The sequence below is a fragment of the Akebia trifoliata genome, chromosome 11, assembly GCF_017979445.1.
Source record: "Akebia trifoliata isolate Shusen 1 chromosome 11, ASM1797944v1, whole genome shotgun sequence".
NCBI lineage: Eukaryota > Viridiplantae > Streptophyta > Magnoliopsida > Ranunculales > Lardizabalaceae > Akebia > Akebia trifoliata.
The window spans coordinates 33,780,610-33,802,807 of record NC_141385.1 but is presented as its reverse complement, the minus strand read 5'-3'; the positions used below and the strand labels follow the sequence as shown (position 1 = coordinate 33,802,807).

The following is a 22,198-nucleotide window of genomic DNA, read 5'->3' as shown; positions in this document are numbered from 1 at the left end:
TACAGCTCAATTACTATTCATGAACATTAATCTTTGTTTTACAACTTACCTTATATATATATATATTAAGAAGAGAGTTTTACTATGCAAGCCTATATGTTGCCTTTTAATTACAAAAACACTCCCATAAGAGTTTCGAAAACTCTAAAAGAACCTACTTTATCCAGTTTGTTATTCAGAAAATCTTAGAGTGTAACCTGCACATCATTTTAAAAGAAAAAAAGCCTATAATACCCTCATTTATTTAAATCAATTACTAATATGAGTTCTATCATGAAATTTATAGGGTTGTGATATTTTTTTTATGAATAAACCTATTTTTAATGATTTCAATAACTCGGTGCTAGCGGAATTTGAAGCCAAGTCTCCGATATCATCACTCAAAGGCTTTACTAACTAACCTAGTTGGCACCTGCAGTGGGTTGTGGTGTTGAATTACCAATGTAGCTATGTGTGCCCAACTATGTTTTGGGAAGAGAAAATGAATGTTGAAAATAGAGAGGATAAAATAGTAATTTAATTTAAAAATTGAAGGTATTATAGGTATTTAAACTTTTAAAATAATTCGGGGGTCCCACTCTAAGGCTTGTTGAATAATCATCATGTACCCCGCCATCCTCTTCATCTACATTTGTAATTGTCTTTAGAGTCTTTTCTTTAATAGTAGACGTAAAATCTCGTCTATTATTTTTTCTTAATCGTTTATGCATATGTGACTTAGTTTAACATGAGGTATTCTAGTTGATCCACAATATGCCCAACGTCTTGCACTTACAGAAGACGTTGAAGATGGTAGAGTAGGAAACTCAATATAAGTTTATGTCAAAGATGAAATTCTAAGAGAGAGATTAGGATAGATGGTTGTTAGAAGAGTGCAAACCTCACACGATATGAATATATCTCTCAATCCACCTAGCATATGAAACTTTCCCAATATCTTCATCAAATCTTTGGCACCTTCAATATTACATAAACTCATTTCATCTGAATATTAATTGTGATACCATTAGGAAATTTGTATTAATCGTATATATCTTTAAGAATATTGATGTAGCAACATTGATCTACATTGAGTCCAAATATATGTTTTTTTTTCTACTAATGTAATCATTACTCCTATATCTTTGAATCCTTGCATATTGAGAAAATCTACTTCGGTGGTAATTTAATAATAATAACAACATTCGGGTTAGAGATGACTATTGAAAAAAATAATGATAGTATTTACTAATGATAAAAAAAAATAACATTTGCAATGAAACCTAAGAGAAAATTAAGAAAACTAAGGATGAGAAGAAAGTAACGAAAGTTGAGGTCATGGCAAAGGCATAGAAGACTGTAGAGTACAGGATCGAAAAGACATTAGACCCTTTTTTATGGTCTCTTAGTTGAAAAGGACCCTAAGAAGCATGTTAAAGTTACGTCATCACATGATGCTGTTTTCTGGAAAAAACCAATAGAAAATTAAAGATCGGTTAAATTAAAGAAAATCGTAAGAGATTGACTATGAAATAATAAAAAAGGGATATCCATTTTTACAAATCCATTTTACATCAATGAGAAGAGAAAGCATAACATTTATAGATCACTATTAAAACTTATGATATACTTAATATATATAAATAAAAGTTTGAGTCAATCCTTCATAATAATGATCAATCAGTGTGTCAATGAGGTATAAATCTCATTTTTGAATGTATAATTCAATCAAGAAATATTAAAATAAATTATTCAATATTATATGCACAAATAAATGTATGAAATAGTCCATCAAAATATTGATCAACCAATTCAATTAGTTTCTCAATGAAACTATAAATATCGGATTTAAAACTACAATTCAACTAAGAAATACGAAAACTAATATTTGTGTCCCAACCTAATAGAATCTGACTTGAAATGTAACAAGGTAAACATATAACAAAAATTCAAACTAGACTTAAGTAACAATCTAAATGTGAGGTTTCAAAGAAATCAATTACAAAAGAAAGAGAAAGATGGATATAACTCTATAGGTTTCAAAATACAAAAAGAGATAAAGAGAAGCAAATACTTGAGAAATTGTTTATCGAGGTTTGATATAAAATTTCAGCCAAATTGAATCCTTTAATTGAGTTGAAAATGATGAAATTTAGAGTTATGTACGATGAAATTAGTATCAGTTACTAAAGATGGGTTGTTGGTGTCATTATAAGAAATTTGATATTTAGCTGCAACATTTTTTGTTACTAAATGTTCAAAGGTTGTCACTAAATATTTTAATAGCAACTTTTTTATTACTACTATGCCGCAACTAAATGTTTTAGGTGTAACTTACAAAAATGCCACTAAAGATTATACTTTTAACTACCATAAATATATTGTCATTAAAAGTATAATATTTAGTCAAAAAAGATATTGTCACTAATTTAAAAAGTTATTGTCACTAAATATCTAATGTTGCCACTAAAACTTATCTAACTAATTCATAAAAATGGACATCTTGTGACAACTTTAGATCATTGCTAAAAGTAGAGAGTTCGTCACAACCATATATCGCCATTAAAAATACTAGATTTAGTGATAATTTATTTTTCACGACTAAATGAAGATCGTTAGTCACAACCATCAATTGTCACTAAAATTGTCTAAAAAAATTTAGAAATAGATTTTAGTGTCTAATTATTTTTTACAACTTAAAGTGGACTGTTAGTTACAACGAAAAATTAGCCCTACAAGTCCCAAAAAAAATTGTGGCAATAAATTTAGTAACAACTTCTTATTCGTGGCTAAAATTTTAAATTTTATGTATGTGTATATATATATATATATTATTTTAATATATAATTATTTTTTAGGAGTCTACTTATATTTTAAATGAGAATTTGAAATCTTCATCACCACCAAGTATTGAAATCAAAATTCAAATTTAATTCATTTAAGTACAACATTCAAACATAAGATGTTCAAATTATCATTAAAAAAAAGTTTTGATCATAGGGATTTTGAGAAGTTATGTATCATGTCTCTGACCTGCAAATCAAACAATAGAGAAATGATTAGATTGCGATAAATAAAATGAATGAATCATTTACATAATTTGTTTAAAAGTAGATTTTCTTAAAAAAAAATCAGCATAACCTTCTTTATATCCAAACAATTCTGAGTTTGAAGTCTCGTGTTTCATATCCATATATTATTGCCTGAAAAATCATTGAGAAGAATCACGAAAACAAAAAAGAAAGTGTACGTTTAGACATAGATTAGTCCCATTCTTTACAACACTTAAAGGTGGACGAATAAATAACACCAAAAACTATATCATTATTTACCTTTGAGACTCATGGTCATGGTTTCAGATTTCCACAAACTTTAACCTGATATTTACTCACTCATGATAATTGTGGTGGTAATTGAATATAAATTCAATCATCTATCACGATTCAGTTTAGATGTTGATTATATTTGTTCTTCAATGGAAATGGGACATTGAAAAAATGAGCAGTTGTTAGAAAATAAAGAGTTGACATTTCTCTGAGCATTGTGAGTAATGATGTTTGCGATGATGATACTTGTCTGAATTTTGTAGCATATTAGATGCAAATGGAAATCAGTGGATCAAAACAATGTCATGTGATAATGCTCTAAATAATGTAAAGATCATGCAGTAATACCATATACAAGAATAAAGCTTATTGAATTTAAGTGAGAATTAGCAGAATGTAATGAAGTTTATATAAAGAACAATGAAGAGATATATTAAATTATATGTACACATTTAAGATGTCAAGATGGAAAAGTCGCAAAACTATTTCAAATAATGTAATAGTATCCTTTGGCAAATCTAAAAATAAAAACTCTAGTCATATGAATAAAGATAGATAGAAAGATACATGCAAAAAAGTATTAGTACTTAAAACTCAAATTCTCATATTTCAATGTCACAACAAATTTGTTATATACTACATTGAGAAGTATGACCTACATAAAAACATGACCTAAAAAATATATGGAATGATGAAAAAATCACACAAAGTCTTCAAGGAAAAGAAACACCATGTTTCATATCACATGCAATGGAATATCCTATTAAAAGTTTTAGAATGCAAATCAAGTGCGAAACTTTTAGAAAGCAAATTAGATGAGTAATCCCAATTTTTACATAACAAGGATTCTTTTAAGCAAACCTGCAAGACTGTAACTTCTCTAAAGTAAAAAAACTTCTCATGAGTGATGCATAATGTAATTTTGTATCAAAGCAAATAAAGAAACAAATTACTTTATCGGCTCATAGAGACTCTAGCTAAATTTCCATTATTTCAAATGGATGTTGCTCTCCTTTTGCAAATTTTCCAGTTGGGTGAAGAAAATCAATAGAGACATCTTTATCAGTGTTCCCCAAAACCCAATTACTCTTCTTGAAACTTCTATTTCTCTACTTTGTTTTGTTGTACTTCAAGTAGAGAACTATAAGTGCACCCATCAAGAACCAAATTATTAAAGCCCAATTAAGTCTTCAACCACTCTCAAGACCATATGTATCTATGTAGTACATGACTTCATAGTACACAGTGTAGACACCCCATTTTTGCACTCGCCTGATTAATCAACTCGTCAATCTGATTGCAATGATTCCCAATGATGGATGTGTATTCCGTTGCTTTATTTTGTTACCAGATATGTTTCAGAAATCCGGATGAGGTATCTCGAATTGACAAAACCTTAGAAACCACGCTACGCTAGGAAAATACGACCCTAGAAACATAGAAATCATCATCTTGCAGATAAAAAAGAAACTTCACGATAAAAATCACTAAAAAATTATCAAATTACCAAAATACCCCTAACCTCAAAACAACCCTAGAGCCTACATTACACTTAGGAAAACTCTCTCGAACACATAAAATAACAAATCGAAATAAATCGAAACCAAATAAATCATTTCACCAATTTTAAAAGAATTCGACAAAATTACGAAAATGCCCCTCATAAAGTTCACAACACTTTCACACAAAAAACTTCATAAATGACACAAAATAATATTTCCATTGAATTCCTTACGAAAAATCGATTATAAAACATCCTAGAACATTAAAAACGACTTAAAACGTGAAAAGTCCTCTTCGGGGGCAAAACGGTAATTTCACAATTTTCATAATTAAAAAATTCAAAATTAATAAATAAAACATTAAATAATTAAAGTGAAACATTCATGAAATTAATTTAAAATTTTGAACCTAAAAAATCGATCAATCGGACTTTCGGGTAAAATTGTTGAGGGTTCGTGGGATATTTCTTTAAGGACCCCTCCATTTGGGGGTCCAAAGAATTAAAGAAATAATGGAAGGGGGTTCTCCAAAATTTAAAGTCAATCAAGCAAGACTGTAGTCAAAGTATTAAAGTCAATCAAGTGAGACTAAAGTCAAAATTAAAGTCAATTAAGCAAGACTGAAGTCAAAATATTAAAAGTCAATCAATTAAGACTAAAGTCAAGACATTAAAAGTCAATCAAATAAGACCAAAAGTCATAATAGAATTCTAATTAAATAATAACTCTATCTAATAGAGTTCTAATTAAAAACAATTCTACCTAAAACAATTCTAATTAAAACACAATTCTACCTAAAAAATTTTAACTAAAACACAACTCTAATAAAAGATCTCTAATTAAACACTAACTCTATCCAAATCAACCTTAAAAAAATTCTATAAATAGAGGTGCTAACACCCTATTTTCGTATAAAATCATAAACCCTAAGAGAAGTAGGTCTAGAAGCTCCCCTAGCCCCCCATAAACCCTAGTTTTGGAGTCCCAACTCCTTACCTAACATCCCTCCTTCAATTTTAGTCTAGAAAACACCTAAAATCCCTCCAAAAACACCCCCAAATCCGCAACAAACTTGAAGAGTTCAGATCCAAAAATAAGGAGATACCTAGATCTAGGAAATCCGAAGTTAAATCCGGAGACAGAACGAAGCAAGGGAGTACAATACAAGGAGCTCTTTTTGTCAGATCTGAGGGAACAAAATCCTTGCTATCGGAAAGGTATGTAATTTTTTTATTTTTATCTAGGTTTTTAGCAATGTGATATATTTGGAAAGTTAGTAGAGACCGGCTTTGGCCGGGCGGGGTTGGTGCCTAACACCTTCCAACCCCGTAACATAATCCCCGAATTCAGATTTTTTGTGGTAGATTAGTTCTTTTTATCCATGTTAGAGTCAGTTTGATTCCTAGACCACAATAACTAGGTGGCGACTCCCAAACCTCAATAGTCAAAAGCGGATCCGCGCACCCCGCGAATCGAGGGCGCTTTCAGTGGCTACTTCACTGGGGACTATTGAGGATCAAACTTGAAAAACCCCAAGTATGGGAGCATTGCCAAGATGACCTAGATTTTTTTATTATTTAGTTGGATTTATTTTATTTATTTTTCTGTTTATTTATTTTTTGTCTTGATTGTAGATGATTTTGGGTATTGCATTTTTTTTTCCAATTAAGGATCACTTTTTGATGACCCCTAAATAATGAAAGATTCAATTGACGTATGAAAATGATGGAATGATGAAGGTTGGACAGAAATATTAAAACATTTTTAGAGAATATTTTAGTAGAGAATTAAGTCTGGGAGCCTATTAATAAAACATAGATCTCGTCGAGTAGATTATTTAGAATCTGAGTTCACTCAATTTCGTTATCGGAAGCCTTAGATATCATCGATGCAAGTTCAATCTGTAAATCTGGAATTATTTCTGAATGAAAGTTGGGACAGCAACGTTAAAACGTTATTACAGAACATTTTGGTGAGAACTAAGTCTGGACACCTATTAATAAAATGTAGATCTCATCGAGTAGATTAATTTAGAACTTGAGTTCACTCAATTTCATTATCGGGAGCCTTAGATATCATCGATGCAAGTTCAATCTGTAAATCTGGAATTATTTCTGAATGAAAGTTGGGATAGCAATGTTAAAACGTTTTTACAGAACATTCTGGTGAGAACTAAGTCTGGACACCTATTAATAAAATGTAGATCTCATCGAGTAGATTAATTTAGAACTTGAGTTCACTCAATTTCGTTATCGGGAGCCTTAGATATCATCGATGGAAATTCAGATTGTATTTTCCTAATTCACAGAAAATCTGAATTTATCTAATGTTGGCACAATTAATGTTCTTGAGAGTGAGCTCATCTCAACCATTGTCATTCTATCATCAATGTAACACCTATTGGAATCTCGATTTATTTTGGATCACCCAAAAATGATCATTGATTGGACCTTAAAAATTATAAAAATTATGCCTATTGCAATGTTTGTTTGATCATTATCATATGCCATATTTATTGATTAATTTACCATGATCTTGCTTGAAATACATGATTGATTTTGATCGTAATGTTAATGTGCTTATGTGATGGGAATAATGTGATCTTAATTGAATATTCATATGATTTGAATGATTTTGATTTTGATTAAATGTATGATTGGTTTGATTGGATCCATGGGCCCATTTGTTTGGAAAAGGTCCCGGGCACACCCCACCCTGTTTTGCACACACCACATGCACGTTTACTGTTTTACTCACGTACACGTCCCATTTAGCCAACGTGGCACTAGTGCGTGGCCCGGTCTCTTCGGAGATGCGACATCATTCATGAAACCCACAACTCCAGTCACGTACCTTAGGGTATATCAAACTGGGGGCATCAATACCATCTGATCAGGTGATTCTAAGAAGTATGTTGATGCACCCAGGCTGGAGCGACCTGAGCCTTTGACCTATTGTAAGTCACACAGTCACATGTCCCGATTGCCAACGTAGTACTAGTACGTGGTCGGTCCCCTCGTGGGATGCCAAACCATTTATGAAAGCTACAACTCTGGACTCGTACCCGTAGGTATAAAAGATAGTCTAAGTATATCAATTGCACTTCTTGGTCAAAACCGGTGCCTAAGCAAGATCTTGCCCCGCTGTACCCTACTGTACGAGGGGGATAGACTACGTCTATTCTAAACGAGAGGTATTTAAGTAGGCCCTTGCTCAGCATTGTGCACCACCTCTCAACTGGAGATCAAACTGGTTGTTTTTGGCTTCAAAGAAGTTAATTGAGGTTTTAGATTATCACCTATACGGTATATCAAACCAAGTCACCACGTATCGAAAGATATATAGGTGTGCTTGGGCAAGGGTGGCCAGATAAAAATGCATTGCACGTAGTAAGCTTAGAGTTTAGAAACCTTCCCAGTAGGTCACGACTCGAACTTATCGTGGGTGTTCCCGGATTGTTTATTGAATGAATGCATGTGATTGATGAATGTATGTGAATGTATGTGAATGATGAGATAAGGAATGTATGGTTGTCCTCAAGGATAAAAAAATTTTATTTCGAAAATTAAAATGGGTGCACCGACCCAATAAAAAATCCATCTCTTGCAAATGACCCAGCCCAACTCGATCCAAATCCTGATGGACCGGGCCATTTAAATCGAAATAGAAATCAATTTTCAAAGAAGAAAAATAGTTTACAAAGGGAAAGTATTTTCCAAAAAAATGTTTTCTAGAAAAAGTGTTATTCTTTAGAAAAAATGTTTTCTAAGAAAAAACGTTTTCCAAAAAATATTTTCCATAAGAACAAGATTTTCCAAGAGAAAATGCTTTCCAAATAAAAAACTATTTTTTTCAGAGAAAAAATGTTTTCCAAAAGAAAATATTTTTCAAAAGAAAAGAAAATGAAGGAAAAATGATTTACAAAAGATCTATTTTTGCATGGAAAATTTTTGAAATATGTTTTTTACCAAAAATCTATTTTTTGCATGGACCTTGTAAAATTATCAAAATATATTTTTTTTAAAAGAAAATGATTGCAAAAAATAATCAGAATTGTGAGATTTTTATTTAATAAAAACATTATTTTCAAGAGTGCAATAAAATATTTTCCTTCTGAATAATCATTGAATGGATGAATTGTTTAATGGATTGGTGCACAAAATTCAATAAAATCTCAGGATTTATTTAAAATGTTATCAAGGGGGGGACATTGAAATTGATTAATTCACTTTCAAAGAGGTTTAAGGGTTATCATTGTGTCTAAGCTCAATCGTCCATCGTCTAGCTAGGGTGTAAGTAATCCGGTCAGTTAGAGTAAACGTCAATATCAAATCAACAGTCAGAAATGACCTCAAATTTTCTCAACATCATCCAGTTGTTCTTTGAAGATCATAGTGTTTCAATCCTACCGGTTATAAGCAATATCTCAGTCCTCAGTCTTAATCAAACTCGTGTGGGTACTTGTCTTGAGTTTTCATGAGTCATTTGGGATAGCTCGAGTCATTTGGGATAGCTCGAGTCCTTTTTTCCAGCAAGGTCATGTCTTCCTTAGATTGAGTCTACTCTTTCCTATTGAGTCAAGTTAGTTCGTCGAGTCTATAGAGTTGTCTATTGCCCCCCTGCTGAATGATTGGATAAAGGAAATTTTTGAATACCTCGAGTGCATTAACGAATTAACTGCTAATCTGACTTCAAGGATAGATTTTTCTCCTAAGCAAGAAGATAAGAGTCGGGCTCAAGAAAACAAGGTCATTGAACTCGAACAAAAATAATTCCAAGAAATTCAGATTGGAACTAACTATCCCCAGAGGATCACAAGAGGATGATGAATTTATTCAAAAATTCAAAAGACTTGCTTACATGGTCCTATGAGGATATGTCAGTTAAATTTGGAGTGTTGTTTAATATGAAATATATACCCATCCTATGAGAACACCACAAATACAAACCAGAATTGACTAACATAGTCAGAGGAGGGATTATAAAATGTATCAGTGCTGAAATTTTAAAATCGATGGAATAGTTGAAGCAGCCAGTAAGAGTTTCAAGATAATCATCGTGAAAATGTGTCAATCACATATCACACACACGGGGATTGACCAGAAAAGTTACCATTCGCATTATGGACATATTACACTTCAATACAGTCTTCTACTAGAGTCACTCTAGTATGATATGGAAACAATCTTACCGGTTAAAAAGGGAAAATCCTGTATCTCAAGGTCTTGATAGAAGTTAATTGTTAGAAACAGATTGGGTCTGTCAATGGAGAGGAGTCACTTGTATGTTTGACAAGAAAGTCAAAGTTCATCACTTATAAGTCAAAGATCTAAGCATCAGACTACTCAAAATTTTTTTTGAGTATTCTTCTCGATCATAGAAAGTTTGAACTCAATTGGAGAGATTCAATCATCAAGGAAATATTATCTGGAAAAACTGTTAGACTTCAAGATCATGATGGAATCGAATTACCAGAATCAACCAACCTTGACCAAATCAAACGGTACTACATTTAAGGAGGCCATCTTTGGCCGAATCAATTCTCTTATTACCCAGTTCAATATATCCTTTCTCAACCCTTTCACAGCCTTTTCAAAAAGAAAAATTATGCCTTCTTCTTTCTTAGTCCGATCACCTAACTTAAGGGAGGGAAAAATATTCGAACTACGTTTTGGTCTGATCCCAAAATTCTGGGGTACGTAGGCAACCTGAGAAGTTACTTCAGGCCCAACCACATCAAAAAAATAAAAATAGATTCCCCGACAAAGAAAAAATCTAAAAAAAAAAATTCAAAAGAAAAAATTGTCAAAGTGGGGAAGAAAATTCAAGGAAAAAAGAAAATAATTTAAAAGGAATGTCACACAAGGGGCATTTGGGTTTTTGGGCCTCAAAATCCCTTTATTTTTATACCTAGTCCTAAGCTTACCCATGAAAGTCCTCCTAAGTACCATGCGAGAAGTCAAGGAAGATAGCAAAGCATGATCAGACAACAACTCCAGAAGTTCAGAAGGGAAGAAGAAGAAAAAAATCTGCTAAGTTGAAAACCCAAAAAGGGCGGCTTAGGCAAAAATTAAGGTAAGCTCGCAAGGTGAGATCTGAAAGGATGACCTTGGCAACAATCAAAGCAAGGAAAAAAGAAAAAATTGTAAGCTCGCTAGATCGAAAACCTAAAAAGGCGATCTAGGCAAAAGCTAGAGCATGCTCGCTAGATTGAAAACCTGGATAGGCAATCTAGGCAAAACTTAGAGCTATCAAAAAATAAAAGAAAATCTCCGTTGAGTTGAAAAGCTGAAAAGGTAGCCCGAGCCGAAATATCAGAAGTCTGAATGATCAAGTTTCAATACCCAGTTTGAACCAAATATAGACTTAGTGGATACAAGTATCTCGTCTATGATTGATCTGAAGAGTTTCATGTCCCTAAGCGAACCGACGGGGAGAAAGAACAAATTCTATGATGAATTTCAGAAAGAAATATTTTGTTCCAATGTCTTTGAGCCTGACTCAAAATCTTCAATATAAAAAGTCAAAATTAAAAGTTAAACCTTTATTGCGCTTGCGGTAATCGAGGATTTCAAACTTTCATAACAAGGGCACTTCCTTTTTTCTAAAGAATACAGTTTCCCCCTTACACTAGGGGCATTTATTTTCAAATTATATTCAATTATCCCTAGTGCAATGTTCCTTATCAAACTAGGGGCATTTTTGTTCTGATGCCTGGTCAATTTCAACCCCAAAGGATAAGGTTAACTTGCATTAAAGGTTACCCTCTTGATAGCAATTTTGAAAACTCCTCAGATTCAAAGAGAGTTAAAATATTTACCAGACCTTCATAAAATCCAACTTTTTATTAAAAAAAAAGTCAAATGCGAGGTTAATCCCCCGTTTGTTCCCTCAAAGCTTAGTTCATTATTCTTGCACCCTGGGCAGTAGAATAGAACTTCCTAAAAAAGAAAAAAATTAGTTCATTACTCTTTCACCCTGGGCAGGTAGAGTAGGACTTCTAAAAAGCTTAGTTCATTACTCTTTCACTCCGGGTAGGTAGAGTAGAACTTTCAAAAAAAAAAAATTAGTTCATTACTCTTCACTCCGAGTAGGTAGAGTAGAACTTCAAAAAAAAAATTAGTTCATTACTCTTTCACCACTGGGCAGGTAGAGTAGGACTCCCAAAACAATTAGTTCATTACTCTTTCACTCCGAGTAGGTAGAGTAAATTTCCCAAAATAATTAATTCATTACTCTTTCACCCTGGGCAGGTAGAGTAGGATTCCCAAAACAATTAGTTCATTACTCTTTCACTTCCAGTAGGTAGAGTAGAACTTCCCAAAATAATTAGTTCATTACTCTTTCACCCTGGGCAGGTAAAGTAGGACTCTCAAAAAGCTTGGTTCATTACTCTTTCACTCCGAGTAGGTAGAGTAGAACTTTCCAAAAAAAAAATTAGTTCATTACTCTTTCACCCCCCCTCGGCAGGTAGAGTAGGACTCCTAAAAAATTAGTTCATTACCCTTTCACCCTGGGCAAGTAGAGTAGGACTTCTAAAAAGCTTAGTTCATTACTCTTTCACCACGTCCGGTAGGTAGAGTAGAACTTCCCAAAAAAAATTTTAGTTCATTACTCTTTCACTCCGAGTAAGTAGAGTAGAGTAGAACTTTCCAAAAAAAAAATTAGTTCATTACTCTTTCACCCTGGGCAGGTAGAGTAGGACTCCTAAAAAATTAGTTCATTACTCTTTCAACTCACCCTGGGCAGGTAGAGTAGGACTTCTAAAAAGCTTAGTTCATTACTCTTCACTCTTTCACTCAGAGTAGGTAGAGTAGAACTTCCGAAAAAAAAAAAAAAAACAAAAATAGTTCATTACTCTTTCACTCCAAGTAGGTAGAGTAGAACTTCCCAAAAAAAAATTTAGTGCATTACTCTTTCACTCTGAGTAGGTAGAATAAGACTCTCAAAAAAATATAAATTTATTACTCTTTCACCTAGAGTAGGTATAGTAGGACATTTAACTTTCTCCCAACTTTTGCTCAGATTTGTCTCAAATATCATTCAAATTTTCTCGAGTTTTGTTTTACTCAGATTTTACTCAATTTCACACAGTGCACACACTTGCACTTTTTAGTCAGGAGAATTCTTAAAATCAAGGATCTGACACTGTTAGTGAGAGCTCTCGCTAAGGACCCTGACAATCTTTTAATTCGGGGAGAGCTTTACCCTCAAGGATCCGAACACCCCGACGAATTGCTAAATCAGGCTGCAAAATGAACTGTCACTAGCTTTGGCATTCAGATATCGCACTATCTACCAAAATAGATTTGATATCTATCTAGCTTGCTTCAACCCTCTGCCAAAGAGGGGCATCTGTAGACACCCCATTTTTACACTCGCCTGATTAATCAACTCGTCAATCCGATTGCAATGATTCCCAATGATGGATGTGTATTCCGTTGCTTTATTTGTTACCAGATGTGTTTCAGAAATCCGGATGAGGTATCTCGAATTGACAAAACCTTAGAACCACGCTACGCTAGGAAAATACGACCCCAGAAACATAGAAATCATCATCTTGCAGATAAAAAAGAAACTTCACGATAAAAATCACTAAAAATTATCAAATTACCAAAATACCCCTACCTCAAACAACCCTAGAGCCTACATTACACTTAGGAAAAACTCTCTCTCGAACACATATAACAAATCGAACTAAATAAATCATTTCACCAATTTTAAAAGAATTCGACAAAATTACGAAAATGCCCCTCATAAAGTTCACAACACTTTCACACAAAAACTTCATAAATGACACAAAATAATATTTCCATTGAATTCCTTACGAAAATGGATTCTAAAACATCCTAGAACATTAAAACCGACTTAAACGTGAAAAGTCCTCTCTGGGGGTAAAACGGTAATTTCACAATTTTCATAATTAAAAAATTCGAAATTAATAAATAAAACATTAAATAATTAAAGTGAAACATTCATGAAATTAATTTAAAATTTTGAACCTAAAAAATCAATCAATCGGACTTTCGGGTAAAATTGTTGAGGGTTCGTGGGATATTTCTTTAAGGACCCCTCCATTTGGGGGTCCAAAGAATTAAAGAAATAATGGAAGGGGGTTCTCCAAAATTTAAAGTCAATCAAGCAAGACTGTAGTCAAAGTATTAAAGTCAATCAAGTGAGACTAAAGTCAAAATTAAAGTCAATTAAGAAGACTGAAGTCAAAATATTAAAAGTCAATCAATTAAGACTAAAGTCAAAACATTAAAAGTCAATCAAATAAGACCAAAAGTCATAATAGAATTCTAATTAATAATAACTCTATCTAATAGAGTTCTAATTAAAAACAATTCTACCTAAAACAATTCTAATTAAAACACAATTCTACCTAAAACAATTTTAAACTAAAACACAACTCTAATTAAAAGATCTCTAATTAAACACTAACTCTATCCAAATCAACCTTAAAAAAATTCTATAAATAGAGGTGCTCACACCCTATTTTCGTATAAAAATCATAACCCTAAGAGAAGTAGGTCTAGAAAGCTCCCCTAGCCTCCCATAAACCCTAGTTTTGGAGTCCCAACTCCTTACCTAACATCCCTCCTTCAATTTTAGTCTAGAAAACACCTAAAATCCCTCCAAAAACACCTACAAATCCGTAACAAACTTGAAGAGTTCAGATCCAAAAACAAGGAGATACCTAGATCTAGGAGATTCGAAGTCAAATCCGGAGACAGAACGAAGCAAGGGAGTACAATACAAGGAGCTCTTTTTGTCAGATCTGAGGGAACAAAATCCTTGCTATCGGAAAGGTATGTAATTTTTTTATTTTTATCTAGGTTTTTAGCAATGTGATATATTGGGAAGTTAGTAGAGACCCGCTTTGGCTGGGCGGGGTTGGTGCCTAACACCTTCCAACCCCGTAACATGATCCCCGAATTCAGTTTTTTTGTGGTAGATTAGTTCTTTTTATCCATGTTAGAGTTAGTTTGGTTCCTAGACCACAATAACTAGGTGGCGACTCCCAAACCTCAAGAGTCAAAAGTGGATCCGCGCACCCCGCGGATCGAGGGCGCTTTCACACAGGCAACTTGGTATGAAAAAAGCACAACATCAACAAAAATGTACATTTAAAAATTTAAACAATCAAATGGAATAATGCACAAGTAAATTTTATCCATGCAAGCATATTCCTCTTAGTTATCCCCCCCCTCCTCTTCATTTACTCATTAATTAACTAGTTTATTGGAACACTCTCAAATCATCCTCTCAAAGCTTACCTATTTAAAGAATCTGTATTCCAATGATAGTCCAAAGAGTATTCTTGAGGCGTGTAACAGAGCATGCCATACTACTTTCATCAAACTGATACTTGAAAAATATATTTATTATTTATATTACATTCAAATAACATACTGATAGAAAGAAAATGTATGCTTGACTATTTTCATAATTAAAATTTAAATGTGGAAATGCATGCTAGAGCAATTGAAAGTAGACTTCAAAGATCTGAGTAATATTAGAGTATTGTAATATACAGAGCAATGCAAAATACCCTAAACTAATTAGAAAATTCAGCATAGCTAACCAAATAACGGAATATTAACAAGGAGATATTATTTTAACTTATAATGGATATGCCAATCCATGAACAAAAATGAGAGATTATTTTAACTTTTAATGGGTATGCCAATAGGTAGCAAATCATCCCCTTGACATCGGTTGTCCTTATGGCACAGTTGAAGCTGGGTCCACAATATCCATTGTTGGACATTTACTAGATTTATCTTCTACTTTAGAATATGTGGAAAAAATTTCAAGTAAAATCCCTCCTCCAAAAATCAAGATATAATCAACAAAGAGGAAATGGTAAACAAAGTTTTAATGATTATAAAATGGACAAGAGGGATCGGCCAAATGAATCTAGTTCTAAAGTATGCTTTCTATTAATGTTACTTCAAGTTAGCTAGACTTGAAAACCATGACCACAAAGTCGCATTGCAACATCTCAACCAGTTATGATAACAAGCTTAGCTCTCACTAACTCAATATGTTCAGTTCTTTAATGGGCTCATAAATTGTTAACAAAATATTAATCATGACTTGGTTCAACTCTGACTCACTTATTACACTAACAACTGGGTTGGGCTTATGCCTTAATATTTAGAATCATAATGGACTAGGTAAGGCTTGGCTTAAGTGCAGATATTCTAAGCTAGGCTAAAACCAGCAGCTACCCAATGCATCATTGTCTCAAAGGTAGTATGCCACATGCATTCAAAATACACTCATTATGGCCACCATGATCAAATGCCATCTCTGGCATGAACCATATTGCATCATGGCATCCGTGGAACCTATCTTGTTAACTTTAAAACAAATACAAGTTAGTGTGAGGGTAAAATGTGAAAAAAGTAGTACCCTTGGTGCCCATTGGGATCATCTTATTGTTAGTTAAGGTGTACAACACCTCTCATGGGGGAGAATTCATTGAAACATTCCTCAATTGGGTTTAAATGTTTGGTTCAAATAAAAAAGTGAGAACTAAAATATACAACAATTAATTAGTCTAAACAATTGGAAACAAAATATTCTAAATCAAGCACAAAATGTAAGAAAATAATATGGGTTTCTCTTCTTTCATTTATTTAATAAAAATGAAACTCACTTGAAGCTGATTGGAGACAGAGGAATTCAAGAATTTGAGACTCAAATGTAAAAGTAGTGAGCTGATAACTGAAAGTAAACCAAAGATGAAGTTGAACATCAAATTCTAAGTTTCAGAAAAAAAATATCAGAGAGAGAGAATGGTTTTACTTGTCGTTGATGAAGAAAGACTCATCTAAGCAGAGTATCACTGCTTCCTCTTCTTCCCTCTTCATATTTGACTTTGTTCTACAAGCAGTGGTGACATTTTATTTTTGCCCCTAAAAATTACTATTTAGTCCCACCATATACATTGCAGCTAAAAGTATATTTTTAGAGGCAAAATATAATCACGGATCATTAGTGACAGAATATATATTACCACTAAAACTCTAAATCTTTAGTGGTATAAAATATAAGTCACCACAAAATATCTTGATGTGATAATCTTTAAAGGCACCAAAATTTACTTCCATGGCATTAGTGACGTATACTTTTAAGTTGCTTCTAAATATTGATGCTGTAATATTTTTAGTGGCAACAAATTAATTTTATCACTAAAATTTATTTTTTGTGATAATAAATAAACAGCGACTAAAAAATTTCCCATTAAAAATCAATTTTCTTGTAATATGTTGCACTGTGATAATGATTGAAGAAAAAGACGATCGTAATTAACTATGTTGGACGACGATATTCAAATTTAAAAATAACTTCTCCATTAGTTAGACGATATTGCAAACTTTTTACAAAGAATCTGAGGAACATTACTTAAATCATAACATGAAGATCAAATGAAATTAAAAGAATAAAAAGATAAGAAATTAATTTGATTAGAGGTAGATCGGACCTCTTGACTGATTCGAGATGGTCAATCTCCTAAACCCAGAAAAACTCTTGATCAATTTTCTCATTTATCTCCAAATCAAAATACAAGGGATATTTATAAATAAAAATATTAAAAACCTAAATCTAACTAACCTGATTTTATTCAAAAATTTTCCTTATCCAAATCTGGTTTTATTCTAAATTTAGCCTAATCTAAATCATAATCCTAACTAATTTTTTATCGTGTAGCGTGACTCATTATATTATTATACTCTCAATTGTTAATATTTTGGTATTTGACATTAATTGATATGATCTTGATTGTAATGTGAGATCAAATCACAAAAAGAGTAATGAGCGATTAATTTGATTAGAGGAAAATTGAACCTCGACCGATTCAAGATAGTTTAAATTGAAAATGATTTTAATTAATTTTTTCGTTGATCTCCAAATCAGAATATAAATGGTATTTAAAGATAAAAAAGATAGAATCTCTAGATCTAACTTACCTGATTTTATTATAAATTCATACCGATCCAGATCAAATTAAATCCTTAATCTTAATCCAAATCCAAATTTTAATCCTAAGTTGCTATTATATAGCAGACTCATTATATTATTCTCCCAACTATTAATTTTGGGTATATAATATTTCACCTCTCTTGAGATCGACTTTGCCCTCAAGATCAAAACCTCTTAGATCCCAGATTGCATAGTAAACAATTACATCAATTTTAACACGTGTCGTGTAGGTCACATGGATCTCGAAGTTAATGTTGGTATCATCACCAATATCGTGGACCTTTGTGTCTTGGAATTTCTATACAATAATTAGCTTGACGTCATTACCTCTAAGTCAGTTGGGAATACAAAATCCACTGTTTCATATTCTTCAAACATATCAACTGCATCAATGTTGTCTTTCATCATATCAGATTTGAATTAGTTTTTACCTTCAATATGTTTGGTGATGTTGACATCTACTTTATGCTCCAGGGGTGATGATTGTGAGAAATGATCAAAGACCAATCCTTTAATATTTTATTCAGATCCCTCTATGACGTGATCATTTTCAATTTCATTTAAATATAAGTCGATAAGATGATTCATCATGAGACTCATGGTTCAATTTCATTAAAACGTTCCTTCAATTAACCATCCAACTTGTTTCTAGTCATCACATTGACTCCAATATTTCAATGCACATTGCGTTTGACTCCATGATCTTCTTCAACCTCTTCAAATATTTTGAAAAAATTTGATGTGACTAGTGCAGGACTAGTTATCTTTTTTTAACCTTGTAAAAAGAATAAAGGTCTTCTTCAATCAATTAGGGGTTCTATGATGCAGTACATAAGTTTGTTGTCATCTACACTCAGTGTTGTGTGTTAGTTTTCTTTTATTTATTATTTCTATTATAGTTAATTGTAGGAGTTAGTTACTTAATTAGTTTGTGTTCTCCCTCATTAGGATCCAAGTTTTGAAAGTCTTTTGGCCTTTGAGATGTGGGGTATTATTGTCCTTCTTTTTGGGATTTTTAAGGCAACAATTTGAGGGACATCAACAAGGAGATAATTGCTGAATTATTCTCCCAAAATTCCCATTACGAGGATAATGGATCAAGGATCCAACCTCACAAGTAATGGGGTAATTGCTTGGGTTTTCTTATAAAAGTTCAAAATGAACTTGTGATTTAAATCTCTACTTCCCAATGACTTTAATCTCAATAACGTGCTAAAAAGTAAATTACAAAACTGAAAATTAACAAGTCCTTATCAAAGTTAGAAAGAAGATAAAGAGATCCAATAGATTCCTCAAGTATGTGGAGTAAATTTGACATAGTCTTTTCTTACAAAGTAACTGACTAGACTATTGATATAAAGACTAGCGTACCAATTGAACATCACTTGTCTTTTCACACTTTACAATTATTCTAATACCTATTTCGCCAGTTCTTAAATGATCTTCCAAAAATCTTATTCTTTATTTGCAAGGCCTCCCAATGGTATAAATAATTTCATTACTTGATCTGTGTTAGTGGTTTCTAGCTCTAGCAAGTATGCAATCTCTTCACAGAATTATATAATCTAGAGGAACCAATATTGAGTAAAACTCCACGTTCTAACATTATAATTAGAAATTGTACCTTCCAAAACATCGTTGGAGACAGGTACTTTCTCCTGGGTCACAATCCTTGCTCGCGATTGTGATAGAGGGCATTATTTCCTAATATGTTCCACCTGACCACACGCGTAACAATGTCAATGATTTTGTCTTCGTAGATCTCTATGGAGTAGGCAATTGGTAGACTGGGGTTTGTAGGCTCTGAACTACTTTGTTGATTCCTTTGGCCTTGTTGGTATCATTGGAGCTCCAACTGCTCTATAACTCAGTGATTGGGGAATTTTACAACTTGATTACGGAGGAGTTCTATATTATGGATACATGGATCCGGGAGAGATTTGTCTCGAATACATCGGCCTCTTATCCGAATCTAATCTGGGAATAAAAGAAATCTAAGGTCAACTAATTTGCCCCCTGGAGGCCTGTAACTCTATCTCTTCTCGTTCTATCCTTTAAGCTCGATTTACCATATCTCTATAATTGGTAATCTCAATCATCAACCTCCTGGCCCTTAGGTAGGATCATAGTCCTCTAAAAAATCTACAGGATTTTTGCAGATCTACTAAGATAAGCTCGAGCGCATATCGTGACAATCTAATGTACATCATATCATAGTCTGTAAGTGATAGAGTACCATGCACTAATCTCAAAAACTCCTAGTGTTTGAATTCTTGAGCAGTCTCAAATATAATCTATTAAGAAATCTCTTCTCGAGGTCTACCCACTCAAACGATCCATCGCCTAATACATTCCTCTCAAAACATTATGACTAGCCTCCATGTCCAATTGGAATGTAGTCACCGTTACCCATTGATTTCTCGGGCACTACATGGCACTCAAAACCTTTCAAGTCTTTAAAACTCACTCATTGACCTCAGTTGGATCGAAAAAAAATCTTAAATTTCGATGAACGTAATCGTTGGAAATTCTATAATTACATCCCTGAAGTTACTTGTCCTTTGGGCTGGGAAATTCTCTTATTCTTCAAAGATACGACCTGTGGTAGTGGTCCCTGAGGTGAAATAGTATAAGTCTCTTGCGAAGAAGTCCAACGATTCCTTATTTCTTGGACTTAGTGATACACCTTACAATTGTGGTAACTCTTATTCCATTTCTAGTTTTTGACCACTAGTCTTATCTATTCGAGGTGACACGAGTACGTTATCAACTTTATTGAAATCTGGTGGCCTTATTATTCCCTGAATTGGCCTGTCTACATTTTTCTTAGCCACGGATCTTTAATTGGTTGACGTCAACCCAAACATTACTTTCTTTTATGTTCCAATTTGCCACATTCGTAATATATCACAACTCTTTCTTCCGATTGATTTAGTTGTATATGTTGTTGTTTCTTATAAAAGTCTTCTATCCATTGAGTGGGTATGTCTACAATCTCACTCCTCATGTATGGTATTTTTCCTATGAATTTGTTAGTTTCGTAATTTTTTATCTCTTATTAGATACTAATTGTCTTCTTTCCATTTGGTTTCGAGGTGGTGGTGGTTGTATTATTCATATTTCTTCTCTAAACTTGTCATGAGACTCAGCCACCTATTCGATGAATGACATTAGTTGTGATATCAAGTCAAATGTCTGATCTAAAACCTATCTCTGTTGTGTTTTGGCCTCTACCTCGTCCACTTCTCTCGCTTGATTTTATCCGTAACAAGAAACTTATCAGAATAAATTATGAATTGTTACCATAGCTTGGAACTTAGTGATGGACTCAATTTCAATTACTAATAGAATAGACCTAGAATCCTATCCGAGGCTTACTAAGCTCTATAGACTTCTAGACACGGAAGAACTCGTAATTCCAATATGGAACTACTGATGAGCTCGGATACCGAATTCCTAGTGACACTCTGTGATTATCGATCAAATATCTGTGGTATCAGTAAATTCTCCAAAATATAACAGATCTGTATCCCATACGGATCTAATACTATGCTCTGATACCATCTATGGCGCCTCGCCGAACACTAACACAAATCCCCTTGTCAGATCTCGAGGTACTAGATGGCACCTCGAAATTTCGGCATGGTCTCCTCTGTTTATGTTAACATTCCAAGGCGTTTAATCAGCACTTGATAAATGACATACAATCCTGTATACAGATACAAAATATAATACTAGCGGAAGCCTATATAAGTCTAATAACGTACGAAAGATCAGAGTGCAGAAGAATAACCAGGATACAGGATTATACAAAATTTCTCACTCTAACAAAAATCCTAACACTCAGAACAACATGTATAATACTCTCGGATAAATCGACACCACTAGGGGTAATAACCCCAATACTCACCAAGTGACGAACTCTGACTGTCTATCTGACCCACCAGATGATTCTCACTCGTGCTCTATATCTGCCTCGCCAAACTTCGGATCTGAAACTAAAAAAATGGAGAAAGAAAGGGGTGAGTAACAATAGTTACCTAGTAGGGAAACAAACAATTTCTGCCAATAACCCCTCCTAACATGAACGAATAAGCATACTGAATCATTTTAAAATAATCAAAGTTTTACAGAAGAAATTACGATTAACTGGTACATATAGCCAGGGATGAACAACTAAACATTTTAAAACTCACATTACATCGATCAGCAGTACTCACTATAACATTATCTTTTTATACAAATCTAATTGATCAAAGGGAAATAATAAACATGGATTTCATTTTATATATCAAAATAAACAACAGATACATAATACACAATGGTGGAGTATTGGAATTAGAGTGTTGGGATTCACGACTGGATCACTTCCAGTCGGGACATGATGTTACAATT

The 22,198-nt window shown here is 33.2% G+C and overlaps 1 long non-coding RNA gene across 1 annotated transcript; it reads right to left on the bottom strand.

Annotated features, from left to right (window-relative positions):
• Window positions 1–2,874: 2,874 nt before the first annotated feature.
• LOC147391330 (uncharacterized) lies at window positions 2,875–16,802 on the bottom strand. Its single transcript, XR_015183367.1, has 4 exons — window positions 16,625–16,802; window positions 16,476–16,543; window positions 3,121–3,182; window positions 2,875–3,012 (listed from the first exon to the last, which is right to left on the bottom strand). It is a non-coding gene; the product is annotated as an uncharacterized LOC147391330 (long non-coding RNA).
• Between the last annotated feature and the right edge of the window lie 5,396 nt (window positions 16,803–22,198).